This window comes from Sapajus apella, unplaced genomic scaffold, assembly GCF_009761245.1.
Source record: "Sapajus apella isolate SASKATOON/1434 unplaced genomic scaffold, GSC_monkey_1.0 scaffold46, whole genome shotgun sequence".
NCBI lineage: Eukaryota > Metazoa > Chordata > Mammalia > Primates > Cebidae > Sapajus > Sapajus apella.
Genome location: NW_022436986.1, coordinates 9,376,395 through 9,399,433, shown reverse-complemented (window position 1 = coordinate 9,399,433; position 23,039 = coordinate 9,376,395). Strand labels below are relative to the sequence as shown.

General features: G+C 36.5%; 1 long non-coding RNA gene across 1 annotated transcript; it reads left to right on the top strand.

Annotated features, from left to right (window-relative positions):
• LOC116524906 lies at positions 1–20,911 on the top strand. Its single transcript, XR_004257519.1, has 3 exons — positions 1–82; positions 16,371–16,373; positions 20,900–20,911. It is a non-coding gene; the product is annotated as an uncharacterized LOC116524906 (long non-coding RNA).
• The last annotated feature ends 2,128 nt before the right edge of the window (positions 20,912–23,039 follow it).

The following is a 23,039-nucleotide window of genomic DNA, read 5'->3' as shown; positions in this document are numbered from 1 at the left end:
TCTTGCTGCACTTTTTGTAAATAATCAGGCCAAGTATAAGACTAAAGTCTATTTTGCAAACAACTCAGTCCTATCATGATTTGTCTTTTAATAAAAGAGAGAGAAAGAAATGGAGAGAAATTATGTTTCAAAACTTAGATATTTGTCATTAAATTCTAAATTCATTGGTTGTTTTTACATTTTTGACTACATTTTTAGATGAACCCTACTTGTTCCTGTGAAGCAACCAGCAATCTCTGGTTGCAGCTCAGAGGAACAAAATAGATGGATAATGTAGAAATATGGATCAATATTCTAGTTTTGAGCAATTATCCTGCAAATCCTACCAGATAAAGGGAATAAGTTGGGTCCCCATCACCTGTAGGTTCTCTTTTTGGGAAAGTGAGACCAAGGGAGCTAACCAAAGCCCAAGCACCATGCACCCAAATCCTAGCAAACATAACTATAGCTACCAGTTATCTGGTTGGGCATGTCACAAGACATCCTTTTCTCTCCCTTGGTGGAGGTGGACTCGATTCCTCAGCTTCACCTTACCATTTGGCTTATGCTAAGGAGTCCATGCAACCCCTAACCTGAGACATATTTTTGTCCCAAACTCAGTTTTAAGGTTCAGGTCAAAGCTAAGGAAAAATGGATCTGAGGGATCCAGAGACAGACCATAATGAAAATTAAGAGGCACAGTGCAGGTGAGTGTGGCTGTTTCCTGCCCATTAAGCCACACTTTCTATTTTATGGCTTCATGGATAAAGGTCAATCTAGAATCCTAGGCATAAATGAGGTCTAGGCAACTGAAGGCTACTGACAGCAGGAGAGATAGGGCATAAGTGTGTGAAAGTGGATACTCCCGCCCCCAGGCCTTCCTGTTAACATGGATGAAAGCTGCTTTAACACCCATGAGTGGCACCCTGTAGTGATTGTCCAGAGTTGGGGATACAAGGAGAGAGGAAAGAAAAATGAATGCCTTACTCTCCCTCCCTCATGTACCTTAGGTATTTGCCAGAAAGAGAAAGAAGCCAGGGATGCCTGCTCCCTCTTTCTAATCGTATTGGTCTTCAGTCTGGACCCCTATCAAATGCATCCTGAACCCTGGGACTCCTTTGAAAAAAAAGTCTTTTTTTTTTTTCCTTTCTCCTCTTCACTGACAGGTAATTGTGTTTCCATACTATAAGACACTCCCCTCAGATGCATCATCCAAACTGAGAATAGTTAATTTCCCAAACCTTAAACTGGTTGGCTTAGGATGGGGCTCAGGGGAAGGGAACCCAGAAGCCCAAGATGCCAGCAAAAGGGTAAAAGGTATTTTATTTTTTTTTTCCAGTTGGGCCTTTGGTCTCCTTCTCCCTGTGCAAACGGGTAAAAAGCCTTTGGATTTTTGAGCCGTTCTTACCCTACCCCTGCTCTTGTTTCATTTTGATACATGTTTTCTAATAATCCAGTTTGTCTCATCTCACCTTCAGGCCATCAGGCTCAAAATGGTCATGCAATTGGAGCCTCAGACAATGATCCCTTCTTCTGAGAACCCTTAGATAGGGCTTTGGGGGAGATCTGACTGCTGTTTTCCCCAAAACAGCGCCCCCTGTCAGCAGTAAGCAGTTAAGATTGATCTTTAGCCCTATCCTTATCCTTGGTCTAATGGCAGTTGGATGTATTTCTTTAGAGGAGGAAATGAGACAGCCAAGCAAAAGGGGCTCTCTGGAGAATCTTCAGCTGGTCTGCAAACTGCGAGGATGAGGTAGAGCCTAGGGAAGTTTATGCCATTTGCAGACAGGAGGAGCCTGGCCTCTCCTGATCCTGTTTAGTAACCTGGGATTCTATCTGTGAGATGGGGGCCTGTTAACAGGAACCACTTTCTTTTTTCTGTGTTGTTTTTCCTTTTTGCCCACTAAATTATGTAACCCCTTCACCCTTCAAAGGGTCTGTAGCCTAATCTTTCCTAGTCGTGTGATAAGAACTTCGTTTTTAGCTGAACTAAGGAGGAAGTCCTGCAATATATTGATAAAATGAAATGAAAATCAGCCACACAAAGGAATAAGCTAGTGTTACATAAAACAGTATGAATAAAACGCAAAATAATTGTGCTGAGTAAGATTATTTAGCCAAAACCTATTATACTGTCTGATTCTATTTTGGAGAAAACTTGGAAAATGCAAAATAATCTCTAGTGACACAGCAGATTAGTAGATATCAGACAATTTTTGATAGGGGTAGAAAGAAGGGGAACAGATTACAAAAGAGCACATGGAAATTTTATAAGTGATGAGTATGTTGTTCCTAATAATGATTTCACAGGTATATAGATTATATCAAACCTCATCAAACTATAACTGTTAAATACATAAAATTCATCGTATGTCAATTTTAATGAGCCTACAAAAGTGAAACAAAGGAATGGATAAAATTGAAAATCAAGAATGAAAAGACAAAGGTATAATAAGTGATAACTTTAACTCAACTACTAATTGCTTATAATACAGCTTCATTCTCCCCAAATTTTTACTTCATATATGTTATTTGGCCTAGATTGAATAAACAAATTTTGCCGAGATGTTTGGACCCACGCTTTAATTGGAATGACTACATGAAGGAATGGGCTTCCCCAAATGTTTTTGAAATAATTATGAATAACATTTTTCTGTTCAATAAATACAATTATATCTTTCCCAGGAACTTTAATTTAAAGTAGATTAGCATTCATAATCTAGCTGAAACCATTACAGGACTTATTTCTTCACTAAGACATTTTATTTTTCTATTAAGATGCAAATATGTTATTTGGGAAAATAAGCCCATTAAATCACTAGTAACCACTAGAGATGTGGTTTAATTAGCTCAATAGTTTCTCTCTATGAGGCTCAGTTGATGGTATCAGGGTGGGTTACTCCTCAGGACAAAAAGTAATCGACTTCATAAAATAAGATGGCTCCAAGCCTCTGGATAAACAGCTAGATGGAAAGCATTAGGGAACCTGATTACTGGTAAAATGGAACACAAGCGTGGCAGCTTACCATCTGAGAAGCTGAATACACAAGAGGTGAGGTGTGGTGAAAGAAAAGCAACTTTATCAAATGCCAGAGTTGAGGAGATGCTCAGGGTAAATCCTCCAAGAAACCATCTCAAATTTTAGGCTAAGTGAGGGGGTATAAGGAAGAAAACCTCCAATGGAAATGTAGGAGTGGGGCAGGGCACAGGTTCTGTGTGTCCTGTTCTGATGGCTGTGTCGAGTTATTGTTAACCTGGAATCAGACAGGTGCCATCTTAACAATGGCTGGGTTACAGATGAACCATCTTAAGGTTATCCCTAGATGGGTAAGAATTCTGCAGCTGAGTCTCCAGGCCTGGTTTATTTCAGGATTAGCCCCTGCTATCCTAAGCAATCTCTAAGCAAGCATATATTTAGTTACGTTAGCACAGTACAAGAGAGTGTCTAGTGGGAAGGGAGGGAAACAAGGAGTTTCAAAGTACATTTCGAAGCTAAAACGGTAGACAAGAATAAAAGTTTTAAAATGCATTCTGAAGCTAGGCTCATTGGTAACACCAGGAAGGAGCAAAAAAAAAAAAAAAAAATGAGGAATTAGTCATAATCCTAACTAAAGCTTACTTGTCCTTGGTCTGAAATTGCTTTTGCTATTTAGACCTATAGGCATATTTAGACATAGAAGTATTTTCATTCTTAGTCCTTTTAAAGTATTTTTTGAGATGGAGTCTCATCCTATTGCCAAGCTGGAGTGCAGTGGCTCAATCTCGGCTCATTGCAACCTTTGCCTCCCAGGTTCAAGCGATTCTCCTGCCTCAGCCTCCTGAGTAGCTGGGACTACAGGTGCATGCTACCACGCTCAGCTAATTTTCGTATTATTAGTAGAGATGGGGTTTCACCATGTTGGCCAGGATGGTCTCTATTTCTTGTCCTTGTGATCTGCTCGCCTCGGCCTCCCAAAGTTCTTGGATTCCAGAGATAAGCCACCGCATTGAGCCAAAGTGTACATTTTTTTTAAAGTATGGAATATTTGGCCATCTAAAAGCATATTGGTTATATCAAATCTGCAAAGTTTACATAAGTGACATTCATTTTTGGTCTTCTACTATGAATACAAATGGTCTTGTCAAACTGGAGAGCAGGAAATATTCTGGCAATTTTATCTTATGCAGCTAACAAAATCTTACAACATTTTAGATAATATCATCAATCATTCAGTCAAAATATTTATGGAATCCTTACTAAGCCCCAAGACTAGGTTAATCATGAAGGGACAAATTTATAAGTCATATGGATTAGTTTTCTACCCTTGTTTTATTTGAAGGTGTACAATATTTGAAGGTGTGTAATGAAATTTTTATTACACAGATATGTTACAGATATATATTACACAGATATATTTTTAATGTTGTTTTGTGAGTAGGCCTAAATCACATGTTAGGCCTGCTCACCAAACAACATTAAAAATATATCTGTCATTGATGTATAAGATATGTTATGGACTATTTTATTTTATATATTAAACTAACATATTTGGTAGAGGAAAATATAGTTTCTGACCACCAGGTCTACAAAAAGTGACAGAAGCAGTGGGGAATTAAACCTCTAGCAAGGTCTGGCCCAGTGGCTCACACCTGTAATCCCAGCACTTTGGAAGGCTGAAGTGGGTGGATTGCCTGAGCTCAGGAGTTCGAGACCAGCTTGGGCAACATGGTGAAATCCCCGTCTCTACTAAAATACAAAAAGTTAGCCAGGCCTGGAGGCGTGTGCCTGTATTCCCAGCTACTTGAGAGGCTGAGGCAGGATAATTGCAAGAACCTGGGAGGTGGAGGTTGCAGTGAGCCGACATCACGCCACTGCACTGTAGCCTGGGCCACAGCGAGACTCCATCTCAAAATAAAAACAAAAAACAAAAAAAAAAACCTCTAGCAAAGTAAATAGTGATTCCTAAAGGTAAAGATAATTGGATAATTGGTCCTAGTTTAGTTTTTCTACATTGTCCTTCTGCTCTTAACTCTGGAATGGGAAATTGTGTTCTGAAAAGCTTAAAAAATAAGTTTGTGAGGAGTGATTTGCATCTCATTGGTGACCAGCACATGACTCTCTTGGACACTCTACCTGCTAAATATGGATGTATTCGCTAAATATAGTTGTAAGAGGATCAACTTCGATAATTGCTCTCATCTGGTTGTTCTCAACTTCTGATGGCAGCCACTACACTCCTCATTTTTAGAGCTCTAATCTTTGCAAAACTTCTTCACCCACCACTGCCCTGTAAGTTTATTAGCAGATTCTGGGCCTAATGCATTATCGGTGTTGCAATTTTGTCTCTGCTACTCTACAATCCATTTTGAATTCAAATAAGAAAATCGCTGGAATTTGCTTTTTGCCTAACATCATTTCCATAATCTAAACTAAATATAAAATAAACAGCAAGTAATAAGTCATCAGCAAAAGAACATAAAGTGAGAAATGCACATTAAAATGATGTTTAAGATAACCAATTTATTTAAGAATATATTCCAATATCAAATGACAAATTTTAACAATGCAAAAACCACAATTCTGTTTGCACCAACCTAATATTTTGAGTTAATTTAAGTAACTCAATAACCTGAGTTACCTTAGGACATGACTTTTGGCTAAATCTCATCTAAATCTCATCTTGAATTGTAACAATCCCCATATGTCAAGGGCAAGACCAGGTGGAGATCATTGAATCACGGGGGTGGTTTTCCTCAGGCTGTTCTTATGATAGTGAGTTATCACGAGACCGAATGGTTTATCAGGGGCTTTCCTAATGAGTGCGGGCTTTGCTCCGCACTCATTCTCTTTTCTGCCACGTTGTGAAGGGGTGCATTTTGCCATGATTGTACGTTTCCCGAGACCTCCCCAGCCATGAGAAACTGTGAGTCAATTAAACCTCTTTTCTTTATAAGTAACCCAGTGGCCAGTATTTTTTCATAGCAGTAGGAGAACAGACTAATATACATACATTCTATCTTAAGAAATGATAGAGGTTGATCCCATGTATCCTTTACCTAGTTTCACTCAGTTCTAATAACTTGCAGAACTATGGTACAGTGTCACAACCTGGGTATTGATATTGATGCAGGCAAGACGCAGACCATTTTAATCAATGTATTAGTCTCCCCTGTTTCTTTTGTGTGTCTCGAGTTTTTATGCTGACCCATACATGGGTAATACTTGTTTTATAAAATAAATAAATTTGGAAGTGTCTCTCCCCTTCCATTTTGTGGAAAATATTGTGTAGAATTGCTATCATAAAACAAAACAAAACAAAACAAAAAACCTTTGATGGAATTCTCTACTGAAATCATTTTGGCTGGGATTTCTTTTTTATTAGGGAAAAGGCTAAATTCTAAATTAAAATTCCTTGATACTTATACAACTATTAAAATTATCTATTTCATTTTAGGTAAATTATTGTAGTTCTTTTTAAATATTGGTATATTCTAAGCTGAAAAAAATATTTATGTAGAGTTGTGCTTTCATTTCCTTATTTAACTTTTGAGTTTGGTGAGGTCTGTGGTTGCAATCTACACTCATTAAATGGGTAATTTATCTTTTTTTTTTTCATATTGCTAGAGATTTGTCAATGTTATTAATCCTTTCAAATAACCAGTAATATGTTTCAATTGTTTTCTCTATTGTTTTGTTCTTTTAAATTTCATCGTTTTCTGCTTTAATCTTTGCTATCTATTTCCTTCTGCTGGTTTTAGGTTTATTGTATTCCTTTTTTTTTCTAGGTTTCAATGTGGGAGTTTAGATTATTGACTTGGATTTTTTCTTGTCTTCTATGTGCATATTTCATGCTATAAAGTTCCATTTCAGCCTTACTTTAACCTTGTCTCACAAATTTTGATACATTAACTTTTCATTTTGGTTTCTTTCAGTGCATTTTAAAATATTCCTTAATAGTATCTTTTGATCAATGGAATATTTAGAAGTGTGCAATTTAGTTTCCAAATGTTTGGAGATGTTCAGGCTATATGAGACTGTATTGTATATAGCCTACTGCTCCTAAGCTACAAACCTGTGCAGCATGTTACTGTACTGAATATTATACAGAACTGTAAAACAATGGTATTTCTGTACCTAGACAGATCTAAATGTCGAAAATGTACACTAACATATTGTATAAAAGATAAACACTGGTACACCTCTAAAAGGTGCTTACCATGAATGGAACTTACAGTACTGGAAGTTGTTCTGGGTGAGTTGGTGAGTGAGTGGTGAGTGAATGTGAGGGCCTAGGACATTACTATACACTACTGTGGACTTTATAAACACTCTACACTTAGGCTACACTAAATTTATAAGAAGATTTGTCTTCAATTTGTCTTGATGAATTAACCTTAGCTTACTGTCACTTTTTTACTTTATGAACTTTTTAAAACATTTTTATGTTTTTGTAATAACGCTTATCTTAAAGCACAAGCACATTATACAGATGTGCAATTTTTTTATTTAATATTCTTATTTGATAAGTATGTTTTTACTTAAAGATGTTTTTATTTTAATTTTTACTATTTCAGCCTTCTGTTAGGAGCCAAGACACAAGCACACACATTAGCCTAGGCCTACAGGGGGTCAGGATCATCAATATCACCATCTTCTACCTCCACGTCTTGTCTCACTGGACAGTCTTCAGGGGCAATAGCATACCTAGAGTTGTCATATTTTATGATAACAATACCTTCTTGGGGAATACCTCCTGAATGACCTGCCTGAGGCTATATAATTTTTTTTAACAAGTAGAAAGAGTACATTCTTAAATAATGATAAACATTTTAGTATAGTAAATACATAAGCCAGTAAGATAGTTATTTCTTAGCAATTTCAAGTATGCAGTGTACATAATACTAGGGGTGATACTTTTATACAACTGGCAGTACAGTAGGCTGCAGTAGGTTGTTTACACCAGCATCACTCATAAACATGATTAATACATTGCAGTATGATGTTATGATGGCTACAGTATCACTAGGCGATAGGAATTTTTCAGTTCCATTATCATCTTATGGGCCCATTGTTATTTATGCAGTCCATTGCAGACTGACACATTCTTATGCAGTGCATGGCTGTACGTAATTTGTCATAATCAACTGGTTTGATTATGACAATAATCAAAAAATACAATGAGTATTTACTCATATATACACTAGTATATAATAGAACCCTCAGCTGGGATGGAGATGCCCTGGGTTCCACTTGTAGCTGTGTACCTGGCTCTGTGACCTCTGGCAAGATACCTAATGGTCGTTCCTCAGTGTCCTCATGTATAAAATAAAGATGACACTGCCTCTCCTAAACCTACCTCAAAGTGATGCTGTGAAGAAAACGAAAACAGATAAGGGAAAAACACTAGGAAAATCCCAAGGCATGGTTCTGACTGCATCATCATACCCAATGGCTGGCCCAATGAGAAAGGCAACGTGCAGTGTTGTTCACTACACAGGCGTCACTCTAACACTTCAAGTTTGGGTTCAAAATGCGTGTAGTACCACTGCCAAAAATATAAATATATAAATAAAGGTATTTCATGCCAAAAAAAAATGTATACTTCTAGTTTGAAGTATACATTGTACAAATATTGCCCCCTTTTATGTCCCTTATTTATTATATAATTGTCTTAAATATTTTCTTTATATTATAAAATAATAAAACATATGGTGCCACTTCTTTCTGGCCTTCATGGTTTATGATGAGAAATCCAATGTCATTTGAATGTTTTCTAGGTAAGAGTTTTCACTGTTTTCAAGCTATTTTCTTTGTATTTAGTTTTCACAAGTTTGACTATGATGTGTCTTGCAGTGATCTCATTGTGTTTATCCTGTTTAAAATAAAGCTTCTTGAATCTGTAGGTTTCTAATATACTCCGTCTCTGCCCGTGAGGTTCTGTTCATTTCTTTTTGCAGTCTGTTTTCTGTCCATTGCTCAGATTGAGTGATTTCTGTTGTCCTATCTTCACTTATTTGCTATTTTGTAGCCTCAATTGTGCTGTTCGCACCTTTCGTTGAGTGTTTCATTTTGGTCAGCGTCTTTTTCAGTTTTGAAATTTCCATTTGGTTGTTCCTGGTGTCCTATTTCTCTATTGAGACAATATTTTATTGCTAAAAGTTTCTGTTTTTAAATTTGTTCCAGTACATGCATATTTGTTTGTTGAATGACTTTTATGATGGCTGCTTGCCATCATCTTGTTTGTGGTCCCCCAAAATTCATATGTTGAATGGATGGCTGATGGATTAAGAGGTGGAGCCTTTGGAAGGTGGTTAGATCATGAGGCTGGAGTGCACATGATGGGGTTAGTGCCATTATAAAAGAGACCCTAGAGAGCTGCCTTGCCCATTCTATTGTGTCAGGATGCAGTGCGCAGGTGCCATTTATCAGCAATAGAAATCGATTTCCATTTTCTTGCAGTGGAACATTTCCAGAGACTGAATCTGTCAGTGTCGTGATCTTGGACTTTGCAACCTCCAGAATTATTAGAAATAAATGTTTGTTGGTTAGAAGCCACTATAGCAATCTGAACAGACTATGATACTGCTCTAAAATCTTTTTCAGACAATTCTAACATCTTTTTTTTTTTAATCTACATGTTGGTGTATTTTTTATTCAAGTTACAATTTTGTTTCCAATATGACAGATACTTTTTTATTCCAGACATTATAAAACTCTGCAACATATCCAAAATATTTGATATTAGATCTGTTTTTCTCTGACACTGTTGTAGCTGAGAAAGTGGGAGCATGCCTATTATTGCTAGGTATGGGATAAAAGTCCAAGTTCCCACTCAGCCTCTGTTGACTCCAGTGGGGTTAAGAGGCTCTTCATTATTCAGCGCAGGAGTGGGAGTTCTGGCTTTCCACTAGACCTCCATGGATAATATCTTGACTGTGATAGGTAGGAATATCTTGTTACTTTTCTACTTATGGTCTTGTTGACACCATGGGCATTGTCCTTGTAACTGTTTGACTGTGGAAAGCTCTGATTCTTTACTAGGTCTTCTCTGAAACACACCCAGCATGAAAGCAGAGGGGCACCTTCTTACTGCTGGATGAGGGTAGAAATCCAAGTTGCCCACATGGTTTTCATTGCATAGTGTTGTTACTGCCCAGTAAAACTGAAAATTCAAGCTTCCTAACTAGGCCTTCTCCTACCTCACCCCAGTGAGAAGGTAGGCAACCCATAGCCTGGTAAGGGTAAAAGTTCAAGGTCCACTTGGCATTTGCAGGTGTTGGAAGGGTGGGGACACATTTTTCTTTGTGGTGTTGGACAGGTATATAGAAAATATCTAAAATTTTCCTGTCTTGCCAGATTGCCCCTTCCTTAGTCCTTTGGGGTATTTGTGGGTTTTTTGTTTTGATATTTTAGGAATTCTTCAGATCTATGTCTGGGCTATATGTGGCCAAATAAAAACCCAGGAAACTCCCAACTGTGTTGTTTCTTAGGTCCCATGGACCTTTGCTCTCAGCCTTCTTCCCAACTTTCAGAGCCTTTCTATATTTGTTTTGTATATAATGTGCAAAGATTTTGGTTTTACTTAGCATGGATGTTTGGGAAATCAATTTCCACTTTCTTGCAGTGGAAGTTGATTGCTTTCTTTTTAAATATAATGTTACTAATGTGTAGATGGTTTTATATATGTTCTAAATTATTTAAATGCACTTGCTCTTTATACTAGTATCTCTTTTTACAAACTTTAAATTCCTTTAGGGGTGTGCGGGTGTGCGTGTGGGCGGGGGGGTGGGTGTGTGGGTGTGTTTGTGGGCATGCTGATGAGAAATCAAATCTAAATTTCTGACAAAATGATTTGCTGCTGTCCAAAGACTGTAGGATTCATTAAAAATATAGTTTATTTTGATTATAAGTGAATGAACATCTCGACTTTTCAAATAATGCCAAAGTGGTGACTGGGAACAATGTCTCCTTGGGCAATATTCCCTTTAGACTGTGAGTTGGGATAATCTGAGTAAACTTTTTTCTTTTAAGTTTATTTTCACACTTTTCCTATTCTTCTCTTTATGATGTAGAAACTTCATGTAAGGAACTTGTTTATATCTTAGCTAATTGGATACATCAGTTGGTAAAAGGATACTCTCATTTATCTTTTAAGGAATCAGTATATGGCTTATAGTGCTTTTAATAAGAAGAAAATACACTGAATACTTTTTGTTATTATAGGTTTGTGATAGTTTCAATATTTCCTTCTAGAAAATTTCATTCGTTATATTTTTGACTTACAACTCTAATTAAGGAAATATTTCCTGGGTTCTTTTTAAAGTTATTTGGTCAAAAATAGATATATGATCAGTCTTTGAGTAAAGCTAGTTTTTCAAAAGTTACATGTCTATGCAATAATTAATAGCTTTATAATTTGATCATTAATTCATTCAAAAAGGCATTTGCCGAGTAGCAGGTATACACTCACCATTAAGTTAAATATTAACAATTTGTTAGGAATTACAAGCAAGTGTTCCCAGCGTTGAAATATACAAGTGATCTATCACACCTTAAACAACATGGGAAATAAAATCTACCTGACTACAAGGCTGTAGGGTTTATATATTTATTTTAAGTATGTACCCAAACAACATGGGAAATAACATCTACCTAACTACAAGGCTGTAGGGTGTATATATTTATTTTAAGTATGTACCCTAATAGTAGGTAAATGCTTGTTATCATTAAGTTTGATTTCAGTTACTTTCTAAAAGGTGAAATTAGAGAATTTTTTTCTCTGCCGTCTCTCTCATTTAAATAAGGTATTTGTTCTGAACTTTATTGTTTACATAATTTTAAAATGAAACTTAAAATGCTACTATTGACTTTTTCTCAATATATGCTTTTATATGTTTAATGATTTTAATGTGTAATAAAATATGGTCTGATTTAATAAATATTTGTTGGTGCTTTTTATATATCAATCGTTTTTGCTAAATTCATTGATGTGTTTTCTCACTTGGAACCACTCCATAATATAGAACAATCTTATCTCAGTTTTAGAGAAAATATACCAGATATCCATAGATTAAGCAACTTCACCAATGTTAAATAGTTAATAGCTGTTTTGAAATTATACCCCATGTTTGTTTCATCTGAAAGTCTAACTTTTGATACCATAATATACTGTCTTAAGTGTCAATCTAAAGGATTACCACAAGACTTTGTTAAGGCAGTTTCAAAGTATTCACTCCCAAGTGAGTATACAGTTCTGGGATATTAGACACAGTCATAGTCCGTCCTTCAGCACAGGTTAGAGTCTAATTTACCATGGGTCATGTAAAATACCTAGGAGTAAAAACCAACCTAGAGCTATAAAATAAAAAGTGACCTTTAAAATCCAATATTAGAGAAAAGCAACTTTTGCCTCTGGAGGCTGTTGAAGGACAAAATAGGGATAAGAAAGTTCACTCCTATTTCCTGATATACACATCACTTTTTCTAGCCAAGATAGCAGCAGTAGAATTAAGGACTTAGAATACATTTTCTACATTTCTGAGGGTTTTAAATAATACTTAAACATCCCTGCCTTGGAATTAAAAAATAAACAAATCAACCAAAACCAAAATCCATTACTTTTTAATGCTGGTCACACAACAAAGAGGGTCAGTAGTTTTATTCAAGAATAAAACCCTTAGCATTATAAGAAATCTGATTGGAGTAAGATTTATTTTTAAATCTCTGCATGCTCTAAAAATCATACAGAGAAACAGCTGCCTCTTATTTAAGTTCTAATCAATTGACAAAATTAATGGCATTTTACATGCACCACTGAAATAATTTAACAGAGGAACAAAGTTATCTCACTGACAATTTGTATAGTTCGGGATTCTCATATTAGTGAGAACTTGAATTTTGACATTGAAAAAAATAACATTTTAAGAAATGAAAATCTGTTTTCTCTAATTCTTCTTTTGTTGTTCTATGTTTTGATTAAATATATTTTTTGGTTGTGAAAATATAACTCCAAATACTTTGGGGGATTATTCACTGCAATGCATAATTTAAGTAATACATTAGTCTAGTTTCAATTTTAGGAAGGAAAAGTATAATATATTTTGACTTCTTTGTATAATATATCAAGGGAAAGTAAATACAGTTTTAATTCCTAGTTTCTGGAAGTCACTTTTTATATAATATCTTCCTTATTTTTCTCAACAATCCTATGAGGTGGGCATTATTGCCACTTTTTAGAAAATAAAATTGGAATTTACACAAGAAGAGTAAATTGCTCAACTAGCTAGCTAAGGTCTCACTGCTAGTAAATGACAAAACTGAAATTTTATCCTAGGCCTGACTAATTCCTAATTTTATGGAATAATAAATATTGTTTATATATCAGATTGTTACATAGACACAATGATGAACAGAGAATATGTGCATATTTAGCAAGAAAACTAATATAAAATATTACATATAGTGTGATATTTTAAAAGTATAATGTAGCTTATAAGCAACAACATCATAGTGTTTATTAAATGATGGCATATTAATACAACATCTTATATAACATGACATTGTATATTTATTAACCATATTTTAAATTTTATGAAATTGTAAATCAAACATTCCCATGCTTTATATTTCTAGTATGTGTCCTATGTTATACATGTTCTCCTTTGGGTTCTAAAATTTGAAAAGAATATCTAGCATTTCATTCATATCAGTGCTTCCAAAAATGTAATGTGCATATGAATCACCTAGGAATTATGACAGAATAAAGATTGTGTAAAAATCTGAATTCTGATTTAATAATGTATATCTTGATATTCTTCATTTTTAACCAGCTTCCAAGTGATCTGATGCTCTTAGTCTCTGAATCACATAGAATAATTAGGATTTAATTGAATATAGTCATAGGTAAAGGGAAATAGCATTGGCTTGAAATTTTATTGAATTTTTTGGAATAATGATAACACACCAACTATTGATAAATTCACTCAGTTAAATATACAAAAACCCTTGGACCAGCACTGCCCCTCTTAGATATACAGGATGAAGAAACTTATTGTAGCTGCAAAAGTTTTTAGAGAAATATTGTTTCTATTTGCAAACATCTAGAAACAACCCAAAGTCCATAAACATAGCACTATATTTCATTAATTAATAATTTTTTTTCTTTTGCAACTTTTATATTCTGGGGCTACATGTGCAGATATTGGGATATTAGGCCTTGATGGCTGCCAAGGTATATTGTATGATGCTGGGGTTTGGAGTATGACTGAACCCCTCACTAGGGAAGTAAATATAATAACCAATAGCTAGTTTTTTAACCGTTGACCTCCTCCTTCCCTGTCCCCTTTTGGATTTCCCAGTGTGTATTGTTCCTCTGTTTATGTCCATGTATACCCAATGGTATAAGAAATAATATTTGATATTTAGCTTTCTGTTTCTGTGTTAGTTTGCTTGGGATAATGGCCTATGGCTACATTCATGCTGCAAAAAAAAAAAATTGTTTTTTTAATGGCAGTGTAATATTCCATAGTGTATATATATCACATTGTCTTTATTCGTTCCACCATTGTACATGGGTTGATTCTATGTCTTCGCTATTGTGAATAGTGCTGCAGTGAACATAAGGTTGCATGTGTCTTTCTTTTATTTTTATTTTTGAGATAGAATTTCTTTCTGTCACCCAGGCTGGAGTGTGGTAATAAAAACATGGCTCCCATCAGTCTCAACCTCCTGGGCTCAAGAGATTCTCCTGCCTCAGTCTCCCACGGACCTAGGTCTACAGGCATGTGCCACCAAGTCCAGTTATTTTTTAAAATTTTTTGTAGAGACAGAGTCTTGCCATGTTGCCCAGGCTGGTCTCAAACTCCTGGCCTCAAGCCATCACCCTATCTTAGCTTGCCAAAGTGTTGGGCGTATTGGTGAGAGACCCCATGCTTGACCACATGTGACTTTTTGATAGTATTAAGTATTCTCCTTTGGATATATATCCAGTAATTAGAATGCTGGGTTAAATGGTAGTTTAATTCAAAATTATTTAAGAACTCTCCAAAAGACTCTCCACAGTGGCTGAACTAATTTACTTTTCCACCAACAGTATATAAGCATTCCCTTTTCTCTACAGCTTCACCAATATCTGTTATTTTTAACTTTTTAACAAGAAACCATTCTGACTGGTGTGGGATGGAATCTCATTTTGGCTTTGGTTTGCATTTCTCTGATGCTTAGTGATGAACATTTTTTATATGTTTGTTGACTGCTTGAATGTCTTCTTGTGAGAAGTGTCTGTTCATGTCTCTTGCAAAATTTTAAATGAGATTGTTTTTGGCTTGTTAATTTATGTTCCTTATAGATTCATGTTCCTTATAGATCTGGACATTTGATCTTTGTCAGATTCATAATTTCTGACTATTTTCACCCACTCTGTAGGTTGTCTGTTTACTTCACTGATAGTTTCCCTTGCAGTGCAGAAGCTCTTTAGTTTAATTAGGTCCTACTTAGCAATTTTTGTGTTTGTCAGTAATTCTTTACCAAGGCCAATAGTGAAAAGCATATTTCCTAGGTTTTCTTCTGAGATTTGTATAGCTTGATGTCTTACATTTAAGTCTTTAATCCATCTTGAGTTAATTTTTGTATATGGTAATAGGTAGGAGTTCAGTTTCATTCTTCTGTAGCAGGGTTAATTTAATATACAAAGTATAGTATATTAAATCAAAGGTTTATGCAACAGTATTTTAATAACTTGCATCTTTCAACATTGACAAATGTCACAAAAATAACATTTAGCAAACAAGCAAATTACAGAATACATACATTATGAAAAGATAAGTATAAAAATGAAACAGTGACAACTGGGCATTATGTTGACTTGTAAATATGTACAGTTGGCCGCCATTCATCATAGTTTTAATATTCTATGAATTTTCCTACAATGAATTGGTTTTTACTGAAACACTGCTCCTATTGGGCCTATAGGGTGAGGCTCTGTGAACCTCCAGTCACAGCATTTGTCTGCTAATCAGTACATAACCATGTTTTATGTCTATTTGATTTAATTATTTAAAGTGGAACTCACAGTCAACAGCACTATAACTTAGGCAGGAAGGAAACTTACCTATCAACCATATGCTTAGGAACACTAAACAGCACTTTAACATTATGCTTGGGGCTCTTTTAAATAGCAAAATCACCAATAGTAAAACTTCACACAAATATGTAAAATTTGGCACTAAATAGGCTGTGAAATGGACACCTGTTTATAGCATGAGAACCAAAACAAGAATGCAGAACATTTTCTTGTTCAGCCTCACCTGGGAACATGTGTGCCAGGCGGCTCAAATTTATCACTCTGCGCATGTCTGCAGTTGACCACAAAAGTGCACTGACATTTGATTTAGAGATTACAAATAAAATTTAGTAAGTAGGCAAATTTGCAAATGTGGAATCTGAAAATAATGAAGATGCACTATATGTAAAACTATTAAGGAATGCATGGGAATAGTTATCAGACTGAGAAATCTTTGCCTCTAGGAGATTGTGAGATCTAGAAAGGCATCTAAGGGTCATTGAGGTCCTGGCAATGCTATTTTTATAAAGCTAGGGGGTGTCTTTATCATTTAAATTGTGGAAATAAATACACTCTTCCATATATATGGAAGTGCCACAATCAAAAACATAAACACTATATACAGAAAAAGGTATCATACTTCTCTGCAGTTTTTTTTTTTTTTTTTTTTTTTTTTTTTTTTGTTTTTGGAGACGGAGTTTCGCTCTTGTTACCCAGGCTGGAGTGCAATGGCGCAATCTCGGCTCACCACAACCTCCGCCTCCTGGGTTCAGGCAATTCTCCTGCCTCAGCCTCCTGAGTAGCTGGGATTACAGGCACGCGCCACCATGCCCAGCTAATTTTTTGTATTTTTAGTAGAGACGGGATTTCACCATGTTGACCAGGATGGTCTCGATCTCTTGACCTCGTGATCCACCCGCCTCGGCCTCCCAAAGTGCTGGGATTACAAGCGTGAGCCACCGCGCCCGGCCTAATTATCTTCATTATTGAAGTTAAAACCATTTGTGAAGCCGGGCGCAAAGGCTTATGCCTATATTCCTAGCACGTCGGGAGGCTAAGTCAGGCAGATTGCGCGCACTCAGGAGTTCAAGACCAACCTTGGCAACATGATGAAATCCTGTCTCTACTAAAATACAAAAAATTATTTGAGCATGGTGGTGTGCACCTGTAGTCCCAGCTACTCAGGAGGCGGAGGCAGGAGAATTGCTTAAACCTGGGAGGCGGAAGTTGCAGTGAGCTGAGATTGGTCCACTGCACTCCCACCTGGGTGACAGAGTGAGACTTTGTCTCAGACAAAACAAAAAAAAATTCTATTTCCATTTATATATTTGGTCCAACTTATGTGAAGATATTTTAACTGTCTAATTCATCTGCAATATAATTTAGATGCTAAGTTAAGTTTTATTTGCAAGCTGACAACCACTTCCTCCAACATGTTCTGTGAAATACCCCTTCATTTTCCAATTAAATAATAATGCTTCATTTACTAGGCTTAAAATCCTAGTATATGTTCTAGGTGTTCTATTTTTGTGTTCTCTCTGTCTGGCACACATTTACATTGTTTTAATATTTCAGGTTTACAGTTTATAATAAATTATAATCTTACTCCCACTATTCTAGTCTAATTGTTTCTCCTCTAGAAAATACTTCCTAGTTTGCCATATATATATGTATATATACATATATATATATATATATACTTTATATATATGTGTATATATATATATATATATATATATAAAATTGCATTTTAGGTTCTGGGGTACATGTGAAGAACATGCAGGATTATTGCATAGGTACATACATGGCAATGTGGTTTGCTGCCTCCATCCCATCACTTATATCTAGCATTTCTCCCCATGTTATTCCTCCCCAACTCCCTACCCCCACTGTCCCTCCATAGTTTGCTTTTAAACTACATTTCTATGTCTCATCATAAATGCGATAGCTTTTATAATAAAAGCTTTTGTATTATATAAAACTAAGAAAAAATCTATCAACGAAACTATGACATTCTATTAATTGTATAACAGCCCAATTTTAGAGTTGTTAACATATAAAAAGTTGAACAGCTTAAACAAAGTACAATATTTTCTATGTGAACTTTAGAATATGCTGAGTTCTGAAATATATTTCATTGAATAATCTATAGATGTGCATTAAACCTACAATTTCATTTTAGAAGAAGAATATGTTAACACTTTTGAGACTTCCTATTTTGAATTATAGAACACGACTGTATATATTTTAGTCTTTTATAACTCTAATTAAATTTTCTTAGAAACTCATCTAGATGTAGCACATTTTAATTAGGTTATTTCTGTATACATATATATGTGCGTGAATCTGTCTATCTATGTAGCTAGCTGTTGCTGTCACTTGATACTTTTGAGGATTTGTGTATTTTTATTATATATTTAAATCTGGTTTTTGTTGGTGGATAAGGGTGCTATTGATTTTCTGATTTTATCTTATCACATTCCAAAGGCTTGGACTGATTTTGTAATTTTATTATGCTTCTTTTGATCCTTTTGAGTTTTGAAAAGTATATGATGCTATTTTCTACCAACAATGATAAGCTCCTATCTTTCCTACATTTATGATCTTTATTTTTATTTTGTAGCCTAGTGCATTTATTACCAGATAAAGTTATTTAGCCTCATCCCTGTCAGAATCATTAGTTATTTTTATGTGTTTATCGAATCAAATGCTGGTGCATTCTAACATATAGTAACATTTTTACTTATAATTATCAACAAGGAGAGATTGCGTAGTTTTAAATAATGGGTTTGCATTCTCCTTTTCAAGTCCATAATCATAGAATATATACTTTTGCAAGATACAGACTGTCATTTTTGGCAATATATTGACCAGATTTTTATAGAATTGGAAGAATGCCTACGATATATTGGCATTATTTTCCAACCACAATTGCTAATTTACCATCATCTTCAATTCCTTATGATCACCCATCAAATAATGAGTACCTGCAAAAATTGGTTAAAGAGGAGTGGCATGGAAACATAAAGTTTAGTACTTATTTTATGGACTTGAATCTTCTTCGTTGGTGACATTTTTACTAGGTAAAAAAATTTTTTCTAAAATCAGGTTATTTACATGGCTAGGAATTTTATATTCAAAAGCGGGTTTCTGCTGGCTGGGGTAGCTCATGCCTGTAATTCCAGCACTTTGGGAGGTCAAGGTGGGCGAATCACCTGAGGTCAGGAATTCGAGAACAGCCTGGCCAACATGATGAAACTCCCTCTGTACTAAAAATACAAAAAATTAGCTGGGCATGGTGGTGTGTACCTGTAATCCCAGCTACTCGAGGGGCTGAGACAGGAGAATGGCTTGAACCCAGGAGGCAGAGGTTGCAGTCAGCTGAGATTGCATCACTGCCCTCCAGCCCGGGCAAGAAAAGAGTGAGACTCCATCACAAAACAAAGAGGAAAAAAAAGTGGTTTTCAAAATGAAAAAAAGAAACAGCTAAGTACACAGGCCATATTCTAAGTGAATTTCTTAACTTTATTTTGAAATTTATATATACCTGCACATCCTCCATGATACTTTGTGTCAAAATCATCATGCATTTATTAAACTTCTACCATAAAATTTTTATTTTGTTTTGTCTCCCAGCATTTGAAGTTTAGAATGAATTCTGAATTAGAATCCACAAAAATAAAAATAATGAAATGACCTGCAGTGACTGTCCTCATTAGATTGCCCAATATCTATGACGATGGAAAAATACAATTAGAAGTTTCATACCAAAAAAGTTTCATACCATATTGATACGCTCTTTGTTTAAGAAAATAATTATAGTTTAGTGTTATTTGTGGAATTCTTTTTGTTTGTACTCCTCTTTTATTCTGAAAAAAATCTATTTTTTATTTTGTATGAGATACATAATATTTTTCAAAGATTTTAATATGGATTATTTCATGGGCTTTCTATGAAATGGGTAGCTCCTTTCCATCAAATACAATCGTTGGCTATTGTATTTTCAGTGTCATATTGCCCATTTATAAGTTTATTTAAAGTTTTTCTGAAAGGACAGGCCCTGATCCCTTGATTTTTATTGTCAGCTAGTAACCTACCATTCCTTGATGTTCCACGAAGGAACATCTGCTTCTAAATCAAATTTCTAAGTTTCTTCTTTAGCAGTTGTGATTGTCCTCTGGTAGAATTTGTGTACTCCTTTGGTGTATTTAATATTGGAATATCCAGAAGAACAAGAGTGTCACAGGATGCTTCAGGTGTCACTCTTCCAGCCAGAAATCTCTGGCCTGTGGCACTGTTGCCTGAGTTCTGCCCAGGCCCACTGGGCTCATTCTGCCCACTAGGCCTGGCAGCCTGCACTTGGCTCATGCTGCTAGCTTGGATCTCATGCCTGCCAAGGGTGACCCAGGCATGAGCAGTGAGAGGCGCATGAGCAAGCGAGCATGGGGTCTGGCCAGTGTGTACAGCCAGGCATGCTGGCTGCAGTGGGGTGGGTAGTTTCACGTGCAAACATGGGTGCCAGCTCCCTGTGAGGCTATGGCTGGACCAGGCATACCAGAAGTGGCTTCCACTGTGGGTACCAGGGATCATGGTGGTGCCCAGAGCTTGGGAAGACCAGGAACCACAGAGCCCCAGAGATGGACTCACAGCCCTGACTTGGGTAACTCCTAGGTCTAGGCTTCCTGAAGGGCCAAGCCTCTTCTCTCCTCTATTTTCTCCTCCTTGTTTCCTGAAACTTGGTAAGTGTTTCAAGAATGAAAGAGCTGTAACACAGACAGGCTAAAACATGCCTAAAACAGAAGGCATGTTTTAGCCTGTCTGTGTTACAGCTCTTTCATTCCTGCCATTTAGTGGGTCGCAAGTTCTTGTCCTGCATCTAGCAAGAATGAGGAATACGGACAACTGGAGGGTGAGCAAGGCAGAGAGGTGCTTTACTGAGCAACAGAACAGCTTTTAGGGGACCTGAAATGGGTAGCTCCTTTCCACAGGCAGGTTGTTCCATCGAGTCTGCAGCCCTCAGCAGAGAGGAAACCCAGAGTGCGTAGCTCCTATCTGTGGGCAGGTCATCCCAACATCTGCCCAAGTCTGGTATAAGTCCTTGGTTTTCATGGGCTCAGAAGGGAGGATGACTGTGCTGATTGTTCCATGGGCCGCCATGGGCTGGCCCTGAAAAAGCATAAGTTCTCATGACAGCCACAGAATCCACCTGGAACTGATAGCCCAGCCTCTAGGCTTCAAGCCATCCCTGTACCGAAGGTGGGACTTCACCCAGACCAGCCCTTTCCACTCAGGAGCCTGTCTGCCTCCTGCTGCCATGCACATGTCATCCTTGGTCCCCAGGCTGTTCATGACTAGGGGTATCTGCAGGCCTGCACCAAGCCACCATCAGACCCCCTTTGGCCTCCCTCTCTTACTCATCGGCCACCATTGTCTGGACCTGGGGGCCCAGGCATCAGGGAGCAGGTATGTCAGCACTCTGAGCATGTCCATACCCAGCTGGGCTGTGACAGCACCCAGGCTTGGACTCAACTTTACTTCAAAATAAGAAATGGCCCTGGGAGTGGGGAGGAGCCAGGTAGTGGGAGCAGGTACTTCTCAGCCTACAGGGGCAGGAGTGCCTCCTGGGCCCCTAAGAGTGCAGGGATGCCTGGGTTGAAAGCTGCATCTGGGTGTGTATAGGAGAGTGGGGCTCCTGTACCACCAACTCAGAAGGGGGCAGGACTCCCACCTGTTCCTGGTTCCCACTGGCTCCATGGAGCACGCAGCCCGGGCTACTCTTCCGGTGTCTTCTCAGTGGCTGCTCCAGATGGGCTGCCACTGCCATAGAAAGGACATATCATGTTACCAAAGCACCAGACTTATATTCACAATATTTGGAAGTAGCATCATGTATCTAAAATCAAATATGGCCACTCTAGTTGCTCATACATAGCAATCAAGTTTCTCATAAAATGGAATTTACCAAATAAAAAGTATGGTCCTATAAAAAAAACATATATACTATAAGCTAGTTTCACTTTTTATTGGCAAGGAGGATTGATTTAAAAGACTTCATAATAATTGGTGGAAAGGTAGAAAAAGTGGAAGCTGGGAGCTAGAAGATTTTCTTCTTTTTTAATTTCAGCCAAATGCCGGTCAATGGTGACTAGTTGTCTGGAGTTTATAACCTGTGAAATTAAAAGTAAATTGAGTTTGGGAATTGGGGGACTGAACTGTTTAAAGTTTTAGAAAAATATGCATGCATTATTTTTATTTAAGGCTATTCTACCTGTGAGAAGCAGTTGTACCAGTATGAATTGGACTTTGTCATTGTACCTTAACCAGACTAAGCCCAGCTTTATCAGTCAGCAGAACTGCTTAGCTCTTTTGGGCCTTCATTCTTTGTGTTAGTATCTTTCTAGCCTGAAGACAGAGCAGCAGACCATTTGTTCTCACAAGGACAAATCAAACTCTTTCTCTTTATGTGTTAATTATAGCATTGTTTAGTCAGTAAAAATGTTATAAATTAACTGTTTTAAAACAGGAACAGATGAAATAACATATCGATGTAGCTATAAAAATAAATAAGCTTACTGTATATATTTCAAATATGAGAAAATAAACACACCAACTTGTTTATAGTAGTTACTCGGTAGTAGTAAGATTGGACAGAGATACAGGACAGATTTTCCTTTTCTTTTTTCCTTTATAAATCTAGATACTGCATATATACCTTTAATAAAATACATGCTATTAAATGTGCGATTGTTTAATTAAAACATTACTAAAATGATATAACATAAATGTAAAAGGTAATGTCCTTCCATGGACTTCTGTCTTCAAAGCTTTCACATTTCCCCAAAATAAAGCATCTGTTAGTCTTCCCAATCATTTTCCCTCAAATAAAAATAAACCCACAAACAAGCAAGCAGTAAGCAAGTGTTTCCATTCATACCTTCCTTTATCATAGCTTTTTTTATACCCTGGCATTTAATTAGCCTTCATAATTGCAGAATAAAATGTTTTTGATTATTTTTCTTT